This window comes from Myodes glareolus, chromosome 11 (genome assembly GCF_982192425.1).
Source record: "Myodes glareolus chromosome 11, mMyoGla1.1, whole genome shotgun sequence".
In the NCBI taxonomy this organism is placed as follows: Eukaryota; Metazoa; Chordata; class Mammalia; order Rodentia; family Cricetidae; genus Myodes; species Myodes glareolus.
Window position 1 is genome coordinate 86,042,562 of NC_142036.1, and position 15,062 is coordinate 86,057,623.

Here is a 15,062-nt window from a genome sequence, read left to right on the forward strand (position 1 = left end):
TCTTTATCAAAAATCAGGTGTTCATAAGTGTGCCTGTTTATGTCAGGATCTTCAATTAAATTTCATTGATCCATGTGCCTGTTTTCATGCCAGTAACAAGTTGGTTTTATTGTTACAGCTCCGTAGTCGAGCTTGAGGTCGAGGATGGTGATAGCTCTGGAATTTCCTTTATTGTACAGAATTGTTTTAGTTATCCTGTGTTTCTTATTATTAGAAAAGTTGAAATTGAGTATTGTTCTTTCTAGGTCTGTGAAGAATCGTGTTGGGATTTTGATGGGGATTGCAATAAATCTGTAAGATTGTGCTAGGTAAGACTGTCATTTTTACTATGTTAATCATACCTATCTATAAGCATAGGAGATCTTATCATTTTCTGATATATTCTTCAGTTTCTTTCTTCAAGGACTTAAAGTTCTTGTCATACAGGATTTTCACATGTTTGGTTAGAGTTACCCAAAGATATTTTGTATTATTTGTGGCTATAGTAAAGTGTATTCTTTCCCTGATTCTTTCTCAGCCCTTTCATCATTTGTATATAGAAGGGATACTAATTCTTTTGAGTTTATCTTGTATTCAGTCACACCACTGAAGGTGTTTATCAGCTGTGGAACCCCTGGTAGAATTTTTGGAGTCACTTTTAAACACTATCTTATTATCTGCTAGAAAGTTTGACTGCTTCCTTTCCAATTTATATCCCCTTGATCTCTGTTTGTTGTCTTATTGCTCTAGCTAGAACTTTGAGTACTATATTGAATAGATATGAAGAGAGTGGACAGTCTTGTCTTGTTCCTGATTTTAGTGGAATTACTTTGAGTTTAATTTGATTTTAACTGTTAGCTTCCTGTATATTGCTTTTATTATGTCTAGATATGTTCTTTGTATTCATGATCTCTCCAAGAAGTTTATCATGAAGGAGTGTTGGATTTTATCAAAGGCTTCTTCAGCATCTAATGATATAATCATGTGTGTTTTTTCTTTCAGTTTGTTTATATGATGAATTACATTGACAAATTTTCATGTGTTTAACCATCCCTGCATCTCTGGGATGGAGCCTACTTGATCATGGTGGATGATTTCTTGATGTGTTCTTGGATTCATTTTGCCAGTATTTTATTGAATATTTTTGCATCTCTTTGTTGCATCTTTGTGTGGTTTAGGTATTAGGGTAAGTGTAGCTTTATAAAAAAGAGTTTGGCAATGTTCTTTCTGTTTCTAGTATGTGGAACAATTTGAGGAATACTCATATTAACTGTCCTTTGAAATTCTTATAGAATTCTGTTCTGAAACCATTTGGTCCTGAGCTTCTTTTAGTTGGGAGGTTCTTAATGACTGCTTTTGTCTCTTTAGCAGTTATATGCCTATTTAATTTTTTTTACCTAGTCTTGATTTAATTTTGGTATGTAGTACCTATCATGAAAATTTCCCGTTTCTTTTAGATTTTCCAATTTTGTAGAGTACATGTTTTTTAAATGATTCTCTGGATTTCCTCAATGTTTGTTGCTATATCCCCTTTTTCATTTCTGATTTTGATAATTTGGATATTCTTCTCTGCCTTTTACTTAGTTTGGATAAAGGTTTGACTATCTTGTTGATTTTTTCAAAGAACCAATTCTTTGTTTCATTGATTCTTAATATTGTTCTCTTTGTTTCTATTGTATTGATCTCAGCACCAAGTTTGATTATTTGCTGGTGAGGGAGTTGGCTTCTTTTTGTTCCCGAGCTTTCAGATGTGCTGTGAAGTCACTAGTGTGAGATTTCTCCCACTTTTCTATGCAGTCACTTAGTGCTGTGAACTTTCCTCTTAGCACCCCTTTTATAGTGTCCCATAAGTTTGGGTATGTGGTGTATTCATTTCCCTTGAATTCTAGAAAGTCTTTAATTTCTTCCTTGACCCAGTGGTAACTCATGTGGGAGTGGCTCCATGTCCATGAGTTTCTAAGGCATTCTCTGCCTTTTGTTGGTGTTGAACTCTAACTTTAACCGTGGTGATCTGATAGGATACAGGGGATTATTCTAACTTTTGTATCTCTTGAGATTTTCTTTGCAACCAAGTATGATCAGTTTAAGAGAAGGTTCCTTAATGTGCTGAGAAGGTATAGTCTTTTTTGTCTGGATAATAATGTTCTGTGGATGTCCGTTAGTCCATTTGAGTCATAACATCTGTTAGTTCTTTATTAATTTATTTTATTAATTTATTAATTTATCTGTTAGTTTCTTTATTAATGTCCTGTCCATTGGTGAGAACTGAGTGTTGAAGCCTCCCACTATTAAAGTGTGTGTTTGATGTGTAATATAAACTTCAGTAATGCTTCTTTTCCAAATGGGGTGTACTTGTATTTGGGTCATAAATGTTCAGAATTGGACTTCATCCTGATGAATTTTTCCTGTGATGAATATGTAATGTCTTTTTTCATCTCTTTTGTTTAATTTTAGTTTGAAATCTATTTTATTAGTAATTGGGATAGCTTTACTGAGTTGCGTCTTCGGTCCATTTGATTAGAAAGTCTTTCCCTAGTGGTTTCCTCTGAGGTAATATCCGTCTTTGTAGTTGACCTGTGTTTCTTGTATACAGTGTTAGGATGGATTCTGTTTACATATCCATTTTGTTAGCCTGTGTCTTTTATTGAAAAATTGAGTCCATTGATATTAAGAGATATTAATGACAAGTGATTGTTGATTTTTGTTTTGTTTTGGTTTGGGTGGCTGTAGTAGTACTGTATGTATTTCCCTTCTTTGGATTTTTGCTGGTGCGAGATTGTCTAGTGCCTGTGTTTTCATGGATGCAGCTAATTTCCTTGGGTTGCAGTTTTTATTCCAGTATTTTCTGTACAATTGGATTTGTGGATAGATATGGTTTAAATCTAGTTTTGTCATGAAATATATTGTTTTCTCTGTCTGTCGTGATTGAAAGCTTCATTGATTATAAGAGTCTTGACTGGCTTCTGCAGTCTCCTAGTGTCTACAAAATATCAGTCCAGGACCTTTTGGCTTTTAGGGTCTCCATTGAGAAGTTGGGTGTAATTCTGATAGGCCTGCCTTTGAATGTTACTTGGTCTTATTCCTTTGTAGCTCTTAATATTATTTCTTTATTACATATGTTTATGTTTAGTGTTTTGGTTATTATATGGTGGGGGACTTTTTTTTGGTCCAGACTATTTGGTGTTCTGTAAGCTTCTTGTATCTTCACAAACATTTCCTTACTTAGGTAAGGTGAGCTCTCTTCTATGCTTTTGTGGACTATATTTCTGTGCCTTTGAGCTGGACTTCTCCTTCTCCTATTCATGCTATTCTTAGGTTTGATTTTTTTCATGGTTTCCAAGATTTCCTGGATGTTTTGCCCTAGGGATTTTTTGAATTTAACATTTTCTTTGACTGATGAATCTATTTCCTCTATTGTATCTTCAATGCCTGAGATTTCTCTCTTCCATCACTTGTATTCTGTTGGTCATGCTTGCATCTGCAGTTTCTGTTTGCTTACCCAGATTTTCCACTTCCAGAATTCCCTTGGTGTGTGTTTCCTTTATTGTTTCTATTTTAGTTTTCAAGGCTGGAACTATTTCCTTCACTTGTTTGTTTTTCCTTGGCTTTCTTGGATTTCTTTAAGGAATTTATTGATTTCTTTCAATTTTTTGTGGTGTTTTCCTAGATTTCTTTAAGGGATTTTTTTTCATTTCCTCTTTAAGGACCTCTATAATCTTTAAAAAGTTATTTTAAGGTTATTTTCTTGTTCTTTGGCTATGTTGTAACATTCAGCTGTCATAAGATAGATGGGCTCTAAAGGTGCCATGTTGTTCTTTCTCTTGTTGAATGTATTCTTACACTGCCATTCATGCATCTGGATTTGGAATGATTATAGGTACAGGTGTTGATTCTTATGTTGTGTTTGTTAGCTGGTGTTTTGTTCCTTTATTATCTGTTTTCTTTATTGTCTTCTGGCTTGAATGGCCAAGGGTTCTGGAAATAGGCAAGTCTTCAGGTCCAGTAAAGTTGGTTGAGGTTTGTGGGGGCTTGGGTGCTTAGATTTAGTGTTTCCTCCTGTTCTTCTGGCTGGTGTGAGCTGTACCTGTGCCTAGTCTTCCAACTGGTGTGGATTCTGCCTGAGACTAAGTCCAGTGGAGTTGCCGGAGAAGGCAGGACATAGGAAGGATGATGAGATGGGTGGGGTTGGGCAATAGACTGGGTCTTGGGGGAATAGACTCCAGTGGGTGCTGGCTGCAGTGGTGCAGCCTGGGGGCGGATCTCTGACCTGTGGGTGGGCTACTCCAGTGGGTGCTGGCTGTGGCGGTGCAGCCTGAGGGCGGATCTCTGACCTGTGGGTGGGCTGCTGGGCCTGCCTTGCTAGACTCTCTTATAGAGAGTGGTTTGCAGAGAAAAGCTCGTTATTTAAAGACTGCTTCATAATTTAATGTAATTTGACACTAAAACAGTGGCCATTTGAAGAGGGATTTCAAGAAAATATTAACCATTTAAGGATAAATTTGGATCTGAATATGGCAGAGCACACTTATGAGTTGGCCACACAAAAGGCTGAGGCAGGAGGCTCTCAAGTTTAAGCACACCTTGGACTACACTGTGAGTTTCACACCTGAGCTATATTGGAATCACTGGAAAAGAGCAGAACTTGTCAATTAAATTTTCATACAAAACATTAAAATTATCTAGAAATTAACACAGTTTTAGAATGAGTTTTTTAAAAATTCATATTATAGCAATAAGTAGATCCCTAGTTTTTTCTTGTTGTTGTTGTTTTTACTAAAGTTCAGTGCATACTTGACAATCCACTTGGGAATAAAAATAAGATGCTAAGGAGGAGAAGAATATTCTCAATTTATTTTTTTTATAATAGATACAGCTGTCCAGCTGCCTGATGTCTCCACAGAGAACAGCTACAGCTACACGTCGCCATGGAGAGCTTGGGGTGCCTGAGGTCGTGTCCTAAGGTTTGATTGATACTGGCAAGTTATCCTCTTAGACATGTGGACATTGTAAAACAGAAAGTTACTGTTTAGATACAAACTCAGAAGCACTATCAGAAGCTTCATAGTGACAGCTTGTTTTCTAATATACAAGAGAAGGAATGTGCATTTTGATCATACATTTTAACTTAAGAACTTTAAAGTTTCAGATTACTTAGTAAAACGTACGTTTGTGTGTGTGTGCGTGTGTGTATATACTTGTGCATGCAGGTGTGCGTGTGTGTGTGTATATACAAAAAAATTAAGCAACAGATTAAATCTTCCTTTCTATAGCAATACTGTAGCGAACCCTGAATATATTATTGGCTACCACTTTACTTGAGAGTAAGAAAACAATTGTAAAATTAAAACAGAATTCACGGGGAAAGATTGGGCCTAGAGTGGCACCTACGTGGATAACTGCATCCACAGAAAGCCTGAGAAAGCTTGGGAAAGAATAGAGTAAAGCATGTTTTCTTAGTAGCAGCAATTTCTCAGGTCTGCGCTGCTTGCTAGAGGCAAGCAAGTACTCTCATCTAAGAGAGGCTTCCTGACTCAGCTTTAGCTGCAAAACCTTGCAGTTCTTTAAGAGGTCCTGCCATGAAATACTTAAATGGTGTTGATGAAAAGCTGAACGTGTGCTTTTCGGTTTTCAGCTGAAGCAGGAAAAAAGCCATGCTGTTTTAAAATGTCGGCTTTCTGGGCTGTCCTGCCAGGGCAATCTCTGACTCTTTCAGGCAGGCAGTCCAACTGAGTGTGGTCTGTGAGCAGAATGCTGCAGCTTGCTTGCTGGCAGGGACCTTGAAATGCCATAGAGTTGTGGCAATAAAAATGGCTACAGCTGGTACCTCCGCTGTGAGGCTGAAAAGCTAAGGAATAGGTCGTCAAATCCTCTCCAAAAAGACTCGTGTAGTCAGAAAGAGAGATATACAGTAAAGAGAGATTCAAAGACAAAGGAAACCCCTAAATGTTTTACAGTGTGTTAAAAAAATATATGCAGGATGAAAGTTAAAGTTCTTAAAGTAAAAAAAAAAAGAAAGAGAGTAGTTGGGTGTGGTAGCACACACCTTTAATCCCAGCACTGGCAGGCAGAGACAGTCAGATCTCTATGAGTTCCAGGACAGCCTGGTCTACAGAGTTATTCCAGGACAAAGATATACAGAGAACCTGTCTCTAAAAGTAAAAGTAAAAGAAATAGAGGTTAAAATAAAGCTGCATAAAGATGGAAAATACACAGAGAATCTTGATACTGTATGCTGTTATGTTCTCTTTGAATTGTTTGAATGATGAGGAAGGAGCAACAGCTGCTAAAAGATATTTGTTTATAAATGCTGCTGAATTAATCCAAGATAGGTATTCTGAAAATACCTTGACTTCAAAATTGAAGTAAAAAAGTGTGTTACTTTGGAGAAGAGGATTTGCTTTTGCTTCCACAGAAAATGAGAGGCTGTGGATTCATTCTGACTTAAGAAAAATCCAGTTTGACCAAGGGAGACCACCTGAGAGATCTCTGGTAGGAACAGATGGCCCAGATGTCTGAGTTCTTCATCCAGAACAGGTTCAAGACTGCTGCCTGAGACGATAAAGACTCACAGGATACTCCAGTCAGGACTTGAATATAACTCTAAATTTTCTTTAGATCCCCATAAGATTATCAGCGCCCCCAATCAGTAGAAAGTAGCCTGGAAAACTGTGCCCATGTTCCCCCCAAAAATGGAGTATGGATATTTTCCTTTGTTTTTTTTTTAAAAAAAGGAGGGGGAAATGGCATGGGAGAATTGTCTGTATTCTGTCAATCATATATTTTAATAAAATGCTGATTGGCCAGGCAGGAAAACCAGACAGGAAGTAAAGGTGATGCAATGAGAACAGGAGAATTCTGGGAAGCAGGAAGCTCCCTCTGCATTCCTTCCCAGACCACTGAAGAAGCAACATGTGAGCTGACAGCTGAAAAAGGTACCAAGCCATATGGCTAACATAGATGAGAATAATGGGCTAATATAAATTATAAGAGTTAACAAGAAACCTGAGCTAATGGGCCAATCAGTTTATAATCTTATGGAGTCCTGTGTGTGATTTTCTTTGGGACTTGCTGGTTGTGGGGTATCGGGCAGGACAGAAACCCCAACAAGCCAGCTAGCCCCTCATGTTATATTAGGAAAGTAAAATTGCCATTTCAGAATAAATGGAAAGACCTATAATGGAATGTTTGTTTATATTGATCCTAAACAAATGATTAAGACCAAGATTCCAAATACCACTGGAAGTGGCTGCCTCTGAGGTGTCATTGCAGTGGATAAGGTCTAATACATGACAACCTAATCCTATTGTCTTATATGTAATGGTAAGTAACGAGGAGGCTGAATACAGCTACACTTTCCAAAGAGCTGGGACACCACCACCTCCGAGAGTCATCATGTCAGCAATCATACCAGATTACTCTCTCTCTAGTCTTCAATATTTTTCTGTTATTTCTGATACTGTGATAAATTACATCTTCCCTTCCTTTTTCTCCCTCCCTCCCCACTCCCATACACCCCTCCCACTCCCCTTCAAGCTCACAGTTTCCATTCTCACTTATTGTTATGACATGCACCTATGTGTGTACACACATTTATATATTCCAAAATACAATCTTCTTAGTCTATATAACGTTATTTGTATGTTTTTTCCCCCTCATTTTAAACTTCAGGCCTTTGGTGTTTCAGAAACTGACGTTTTACCCAGAAAAGGAATTCATGTGTGACAGAAGCCCCTCTGTGCTCTCCAGGCCGTATCATGCATTTGATTTTGGTATTTCCTGAATGTCTGGATATAATCCACTGGCCTGTACCATATATTTTTGGATTTTTTTTTTACTACTTTGATTTAAAAACAATTTTGGAACCAAAAAACCCTTTTCAAATTGCAAGAAATTTGTAAAAATGGAAGTTAACTTTCTTCCTTTTCAGACATTTACACCTAGGGTTTGATTTAATCTCCCGGTCCCTGTGAGCTGTCTTTGCCTAACTCATGCGGCTTTGCCCACTTCCCCTTCTTCAGGGCAAATTTCAAATCTTTAAAAAAAATGGAAGGAAAATAACCTACTGACTTAAAATGAAACTCATAATTACAGTAACATGTTAAGACTGAGTTTCCTCAGTTGGTAGTCAATTTTTCATTCACAAAAAATACATAGAATTTTAATTCTCCTTGTCCCATTTTCGGGGGAAATGAAGCAATAAGGAAACATTCAAGTACTGTACCAGGTGAGAAAAAAAATCCCATAGAAACAAGAGGTTACAATAGAAGCCAAGTTTAACCAGAGGCCAAGACAGAAGACTAGCTTCCCAGACACATAGCTTCACTCTGAAGTGGCTTTGGCAGCTTGTAACTGGAGCAAAAATGTGGATATTTCTCCCTCCAAGTTGCCATTTTAAAACTTTCTTTTTATTTATCCTTTGTGTCTTTCACATCATGCATCTCCATCCCATTCATTTCCCCGTCCCTTTGTATCTACTCTGCCTTTGCAACCCCCTCAACCAAATAAAATAAAATTTAAGAGGAAACAAAGAAAAGGAAAGGAATCTCATCATGGAAACTAGTATGGCATAGTGAGTCATGCAGTAAACTCTTTTATCCATATATCTTTACATGCATGTACACAGAGTCATTAGTCTGGTCACACAGACTAACACAGGTTTCTACTTCACTAGCAATGCCAGGCCCTCACTGGGACTCCTCTTGGTTATCCTGTGTTGCCATGTGTTGTGAAACTCCTGCAGCTTTGGTTCTTCATGTGCTCCTGTAGATCATGGTTTGGGTGCACATTGTGGTGGGCCAACTCTTAACCCTGGTTCTAGACAGGGCTAGTGAGCCCTGGGTGTTTGCAGGGTTGGTCAGTCCACCAGCCCTCTTCTGCCCCCACCATCATGTCTTCACCATCCTGGTGAGCTCACCATCCCTGCCTTGGCTAGTTCAGCCCTTGCAGTGATGCGAAAGGGGCGGGTCCAGTTCTCCTGCTTTCTTTCCCCCAGGGACAGCGCTCCCACACATCCCTTCAGGACCAGCTCTCCTGCCTGGCCCAGTGGCCACTCTCCTGAGTGCTGCAGCTGTGGAGGGGGCAGGGACAGTTCTCCTCTTACAATCTCAGGGCCAGCTCTCCCACTTGTCACAGATGGTGAGGAGTGTGTGTGTGTGGGGGGGGGGCGTTTCTTCCCTGCACACACCACCATATGGCAAATGAGGGAGAGAGTCAGATCTTCCATGCTCAAGTTCTCGGGGCCAGTTCCCCCCACACCATCAGTAGGGTCAGCTCTACTGTGCTGCCCAGGTGAAATGCAGGATCCACTTTCCAGAGTGTGCAGCTCCCCTGCCCACCACAGCTGGCAGGGCAAGGGTGGGAGAGCATCTTTCGCTTGCTCCAAACACCACAGGGCAGACAAGGGAAGTGTGGCCAGCTGTCCAACTCTTACACCCTCAGGGTCAGCTCACCTGTGCCTCTGTGAGTGCTGCAGTCACAGGCAGTGAGGGGTGAAGGGTAAGGGGGCGTATCTCCCACACCCACAGGGCCACAAGAAAATTGAGTTGTGGGGACAGTCTCCGACACTCACAACGTAGGACCTGGCTCACCCACTGGGCTATCCAGATAAGGAGCAGGGCCTGTTCTGAGTGCTACAGGAGGTGAGGGGTTAGGTCAGCTCCTCCACCTGCTGCAGGAGGTGAGGAGTTAGGGGAGCAGGGCATCTTTCTCTTACCCACCATGATGCAGATGAGAGGAATTCCACCTGTTGTCCCATCTTCACACACTCAAGGACAGCTCTCCCATACTTCTGTAAAGAAAGTCAGCTCTAGCAGGCTTCCAAGGTGAGATGTAGGGCCGTATCTCCTGACCACTTCAACTGGTAAGGGGTAGGACCAGTTCTCTCTGGTGCTACAGCCGGTGATGGGCAGAGCCAACTCTGTACAGCCCTATCCTCTTCGTCTTTGGAGGTATCAGGAGCCTCAGACATCAACACAGACCGTGGCTGCATCAGGGACATGAACCCAGCTATGGGCCCCAACAGCAGCCCAGGCTCGGACATCGCCACGGCCCTGAGTAGCATTTAAGGCTCCCACCTCAGCCTGCTCTTCACCTCTTCAGACATGCCTGTCCACAGCAAATGAATCCTAATTTCCACCAGGTTCAGTGACCTGGGACAGATGCGTGACGTCAGCGTGATGATTTCTGACCACCTGTTTCAAACAAGTGGTCCAGTGTCCCGCGCTACCGTCTCGCCAGCAAGAACCACGCGGTACACATAGGATCCTTCTGCAGAAAGGCTTTAATCCTCTTGGGAGCTAGAGCATAAGCCACATGGCGGAGACCCAGATAAGATGGAACCCATCCCTTATAAAGGAAACAGACCCTGCCTTGGACGTGTCATTCCTGGATTGGTTAACTGCTCCCAGTCCCAGGTGAAACCTCGGGAGTAGGCAGGGACGCAGCGGTAGAGAGTTACAAAGCACGTGCGCTAGGATTAAAGGCGTGTGCCGCCACACCTTGGGGTCACAGAGGTCAATCTCTACCTTTGTTCCTAGAAGCAATGGAGAATGTGGTCCGGCCCTCCACAGTCCAGGATTGCCTGGGATTTTTTTTTTATTCATATGGTTTTAGTAGTTTGCATGAACAGTTTTATAATCATTTTGTTGCTAATAATAATTACAACATTTGCCACTTTGTTCCCTTACCTCATTCCTTTTCTGCCCCTCAACTTCCCCACAGGTAACCACTACCTACTTAATTAGCTAAATTAACATTTAGCTCTAATGTTAAAAGCATAAGCAGTATTGCAAGGAACAGAGGAAGTTTTCTAACTAGATACACTTAGAGGTAGAACAGATTGACCAGTTACAACATCATGCAAAGTGAAAAAAAAAAAAGGGTTTGCCTCTAATGGTTAGCGTTTAACTTTGGTGAAATCTAATGTAAGACCTTACTGTTAACAGTTGGCATTGCTTATCTCTTGTTCTCATGTCCCCTTCCCTCAGCTTCCTACAGTGATGGCTCCTTCAGTATTGGCACAGCTATAGAAAGGAGGGCATTGTGGGCTTCAGGATGCTGCCTCATTCCCTGTTCCTAGACTGCTCCCATTAACCCTGATACCTATCTATTAGCATTTCTCCAAGGCTCTTGTGGTGAAAAACACTCTCTCCAGAACAGTTGTGCAAATTTGTAATATTATTGTGAACTTCTGTGACTCTTTCAGACTAGTTGCAAGGTGTGTTGGAAAGACAACATTCTGTTCTTGAGAAGCCTCAATTCATGATTACCCCTGAAACATCAAAGGCTTTAGGAGCTAAATCAGGCTGACTGTCTATTTGTAACAACATCCCTTCTGGTTCACCCAGAGAAGAGTCATCAGAGGGAAGTTTTCATTACATCAGAGCCATTTCATCCATAGCTCTAAAACAGCAAGACTAGAGGCAGAGAGGCAGCCAGCAATAATTTGTATAAGGGAAGCAAGAAGAGCGAGTAGCAAATGGGTTAAATTCTCCATAACCTTTCCACAAGAGAACATTCTTGAGCTATTCTCAGGTCCCCCAAAGAAGTCACAGCTTCCAGCACTTCAGCACATTCTCTCTCTCTCTCTCTCTCTCTCTCTCTCTCTCTCTCTCTTTCTCTCTCTTTTCCTCCCTCCCTCCCTCCCTCCCTCCCTCCCTCCCTCCCTCCCTCTCTCTTCCATACTCCATCACACACTTGCTCACTATAGTAAGTAGTACCTGACTGCCCAATGCTGTGTGATGCCAGGTGGGCCTGTGCATCCTCCTCTGAGCCCAGGGTGGACTGCCCCCGGCCTGTGTGTGGGTCTCTTTGACCTGCTAGGTCCATTCTGGTCTAAAATTTGCAAATGTTGACAAAATTTATAGTTTTCTGTTTTAAGAATTTAGAACAGGCCACCTTCCCTGAAGTAGTTGGTCAACACAAAGTAAACTCCATATACTTTGTGTGTGCGTGTATGTGTGTGTATGTTATTTTGCACTGATTTGGTATTTTTGTCTTATTTGTTTTCTTTTTCAGTTTGTTTTTATTTTCTTGTCTTGCAAGGGAGAGAGAGAGGGGCAGGAAAGAATGAAAACATGAAGCTAGGTGGGTAAGGAGCATCTGGAAGGAAATAAAAGGTTAAGAATATGATAAAAATGTATAAAATTGATTAAATTAATTATGAAAAGTAGACATTTTATAAATAATTATGAAATTAGGACCTATATGAAAATCCTTATAACTTTGGCTTACCAGCATCTTGCCTTGTATATCTTGAGCTCTGAAGTTATTTCTATACCCTTACATGGTCTTTCGGTCCTGACATAAATATCCCATCTCAGAATATCATTGGGGGTTGGAAAGAATTGGTAGAAAACTCACCAGGTCTCACAAACAGCCTTCTGTAATTTCCTCTGTGGGTTCAGCCCTGCTTTGAGTCTCCATCCCTGAACTGCTGCTTTTGAGTCTCCATTTCAGTCCTGGTTGCCCCTCCCCTGCCTGGACCCTAACATGCAGCTCTGTGACCAAAGCTGACAGAGGCTTGATCCCCAGTACCTGCTACTCCTTCATGCTCCAGCCTGGGATGGCTTGATGCCATAAAATTTGTATATTCTCACAGTGCTCTACTTTCTCTTGACTTGGTACCATCAGTCCCCCTACTTAGCTTTCTCTTTGTTCATTCATCTCTCAGCTTCTGCTCTCTTCAGAAATCTGTCCACACCTTACTTCTCTTTATCCGTGACCCTGACCTCCCCTGACCAGAACTACACTGCCATCGCCTATGAATACTGTATACTTTTGTTTTTAACCAAGATAAACATTTGTCAATGGGCTTATTTTTAGTTGACAATGAAAATTCTGTTTTCTTATTCATATGCTAAGGTTGGTTTTAAGTCATAAGTCCTTACCAAAGATGATCAAAAAGTAAGGAAGAATGACATAGCAGCATCACTTGGCAGTGGGGCTTCATTGGGTTCTTCTGTGTGTAATGGTTTCAGCTTAGCTCTGTGCTGTCAGTTCCAGCCATGTCTTCCCATGTGAGAGTAGACATCTCTGAGTTACAGTTTGTTGATCCCTGTTGCCCATTTGTTACTCTGCTCATCGAGTCAGCAAATGAAAGTGATCTGATTGGTGGCTACTAGACACATAACAAAGCCTTCTTCCTTCCTACTATGTAGCCCAGTTTGCCTCTCAAAGTGTCATTCAGCCCGGGCTGGTAGCACCCTCCCAGGCTACCTAGCATGATCCCTGGGATCTGGGGGTGCAGGCATGCTTCCCCATACCAGGATATCTTATGATGCGCTTCTCCGATTTCACTGCTCTTCACATTTTATACACACTGGTTCTGTGTGAAACTCAAGGGAAGAACCAAACATGTATTACTCTTTGTTTCCATGGCACCCAGAGTTCCTGGAACCTGTCAGCATGTCGGTGGGTAGAAGTTACAGCCACAGAAGACAAGAGAGGTGAGGACTAAGAAGGAAGAAGTGTCATGTGCACTAGAAGGATCTGGAGATTCTTATCTGGTACACATAGAGAGACATACTGTGTAGAAAAAAAACAGTAATATTGGTTATTAAGGATTAAAAGAGAAGTCATCTTGCAAGTTAACAATAGACAGCATTTTGTTTAGTGTGGAACAGAAGACTTAGTTAATTTGTAGTTAACCTGATATTTAATCTGCACTAGCAAATACATATCAAGATATTTTTCTATTTCTAGGCTTTCCATTCTGACTAGTTTTATACCAGCTTTACACAAGCTAAAGGCAGATCTTTGAAGAGGGAATCTTACTTGTGAAAATGCTTCCATAACATCAGCCTATAGGCAAGTCTGTGGTTCATTGTCTTGATTGGTGATTGAGGCAGGTGGACTGAGCCCACTGTGGGTGGAGCAACCCCTGGGCAGGTGTTCCTAGGTGCTGTAAGGAAACAGGCTGAGCAAGCCACGAGAAGCGAGCCAGTTAGCAGCATCCCTCTCTGACCTCTCTGCCACCTCCTGCTTCCAGGTCCCTACCTTGTTTGAGTTCCTATCCTGACTTCCCTCAGTGATGGAAGGTGATGTGGAACTGTAAGTTGAAATAAACCCTTTCCTCCTGAAGCTGCTTTTGGTCATATTGTTTTAACACAGTGATAGAAACGCCAACCAAGACACTCCCATTCAGAGAAAATGGTATTGGCTCAGGATCCCCAAAACCAAGTTATCAGTATAAAGATAGTTTTTGCCCCTAAGAGGCAAAGGGTAAGGATCAAAGACAAAGAAAGGAGATAAAGGATGAGGAGAAGGTGTTTAATTTTAATTGGCATGTTGATTAGATGAGTCAAAGGGGACTTTTGATACTTACACTTCAATACTTTGAAGGCTAGAGTTTGGTAGTCAGCCTCAGGAGGAAAAAGAAGCCAAATAAGGGACTAGACATTGATGACTAGCTTGTAATCTAATGGCTTTTAGCACGGCAGAGGAAATGGGGGCCAAGGGCAAGGCCTGCCAGAGCCATGCTCTCCATGCTTGAGTGGCTACATACCTTCATCATTTGCAGTTCCAACACTCCCATTAGCACTGTTTTCAAAAGCAGCATCTGACAATTATGAACCTCAATTTTAATGGTTAGGTTCCCGAATTGATTCAATTTAGAATATGATCATAATGGATAGTCACTAGAGAAAACAATCTACCATGCCAAGATTGCTGTCACTCTATGTCTAGCTCATGGGAACAATCTTGGGTAGGCAGTTTAAAGTATCATTTACTACTTGTAATTTTTAAAAATAAACAAATATGAGTTTTACAAAAACACAAGTGGAAGTAAATATGAATCCCTTGAGCCCACATACCTTCCACATATGGGTAATATTGCGTGTGTTTGACAAATGTGCTAGACCCAAAATTTTGAACTCAAGCACAATGCAATAACATATGTGTATAATTTAACAGAAAATGGTTACTGATGTATTGATCAATCTCTTCAATTGATTTTATCATATAACCAGAAGTATGGTCTGTAGAGATGTGGTTAAGGGTGTGATCAGCAGTAATATCTTTTGATCTCAAAGTTCCTTCCAGTTCTTGCCCTTAAGATGTGGAAACTTATTGATATCAATTTT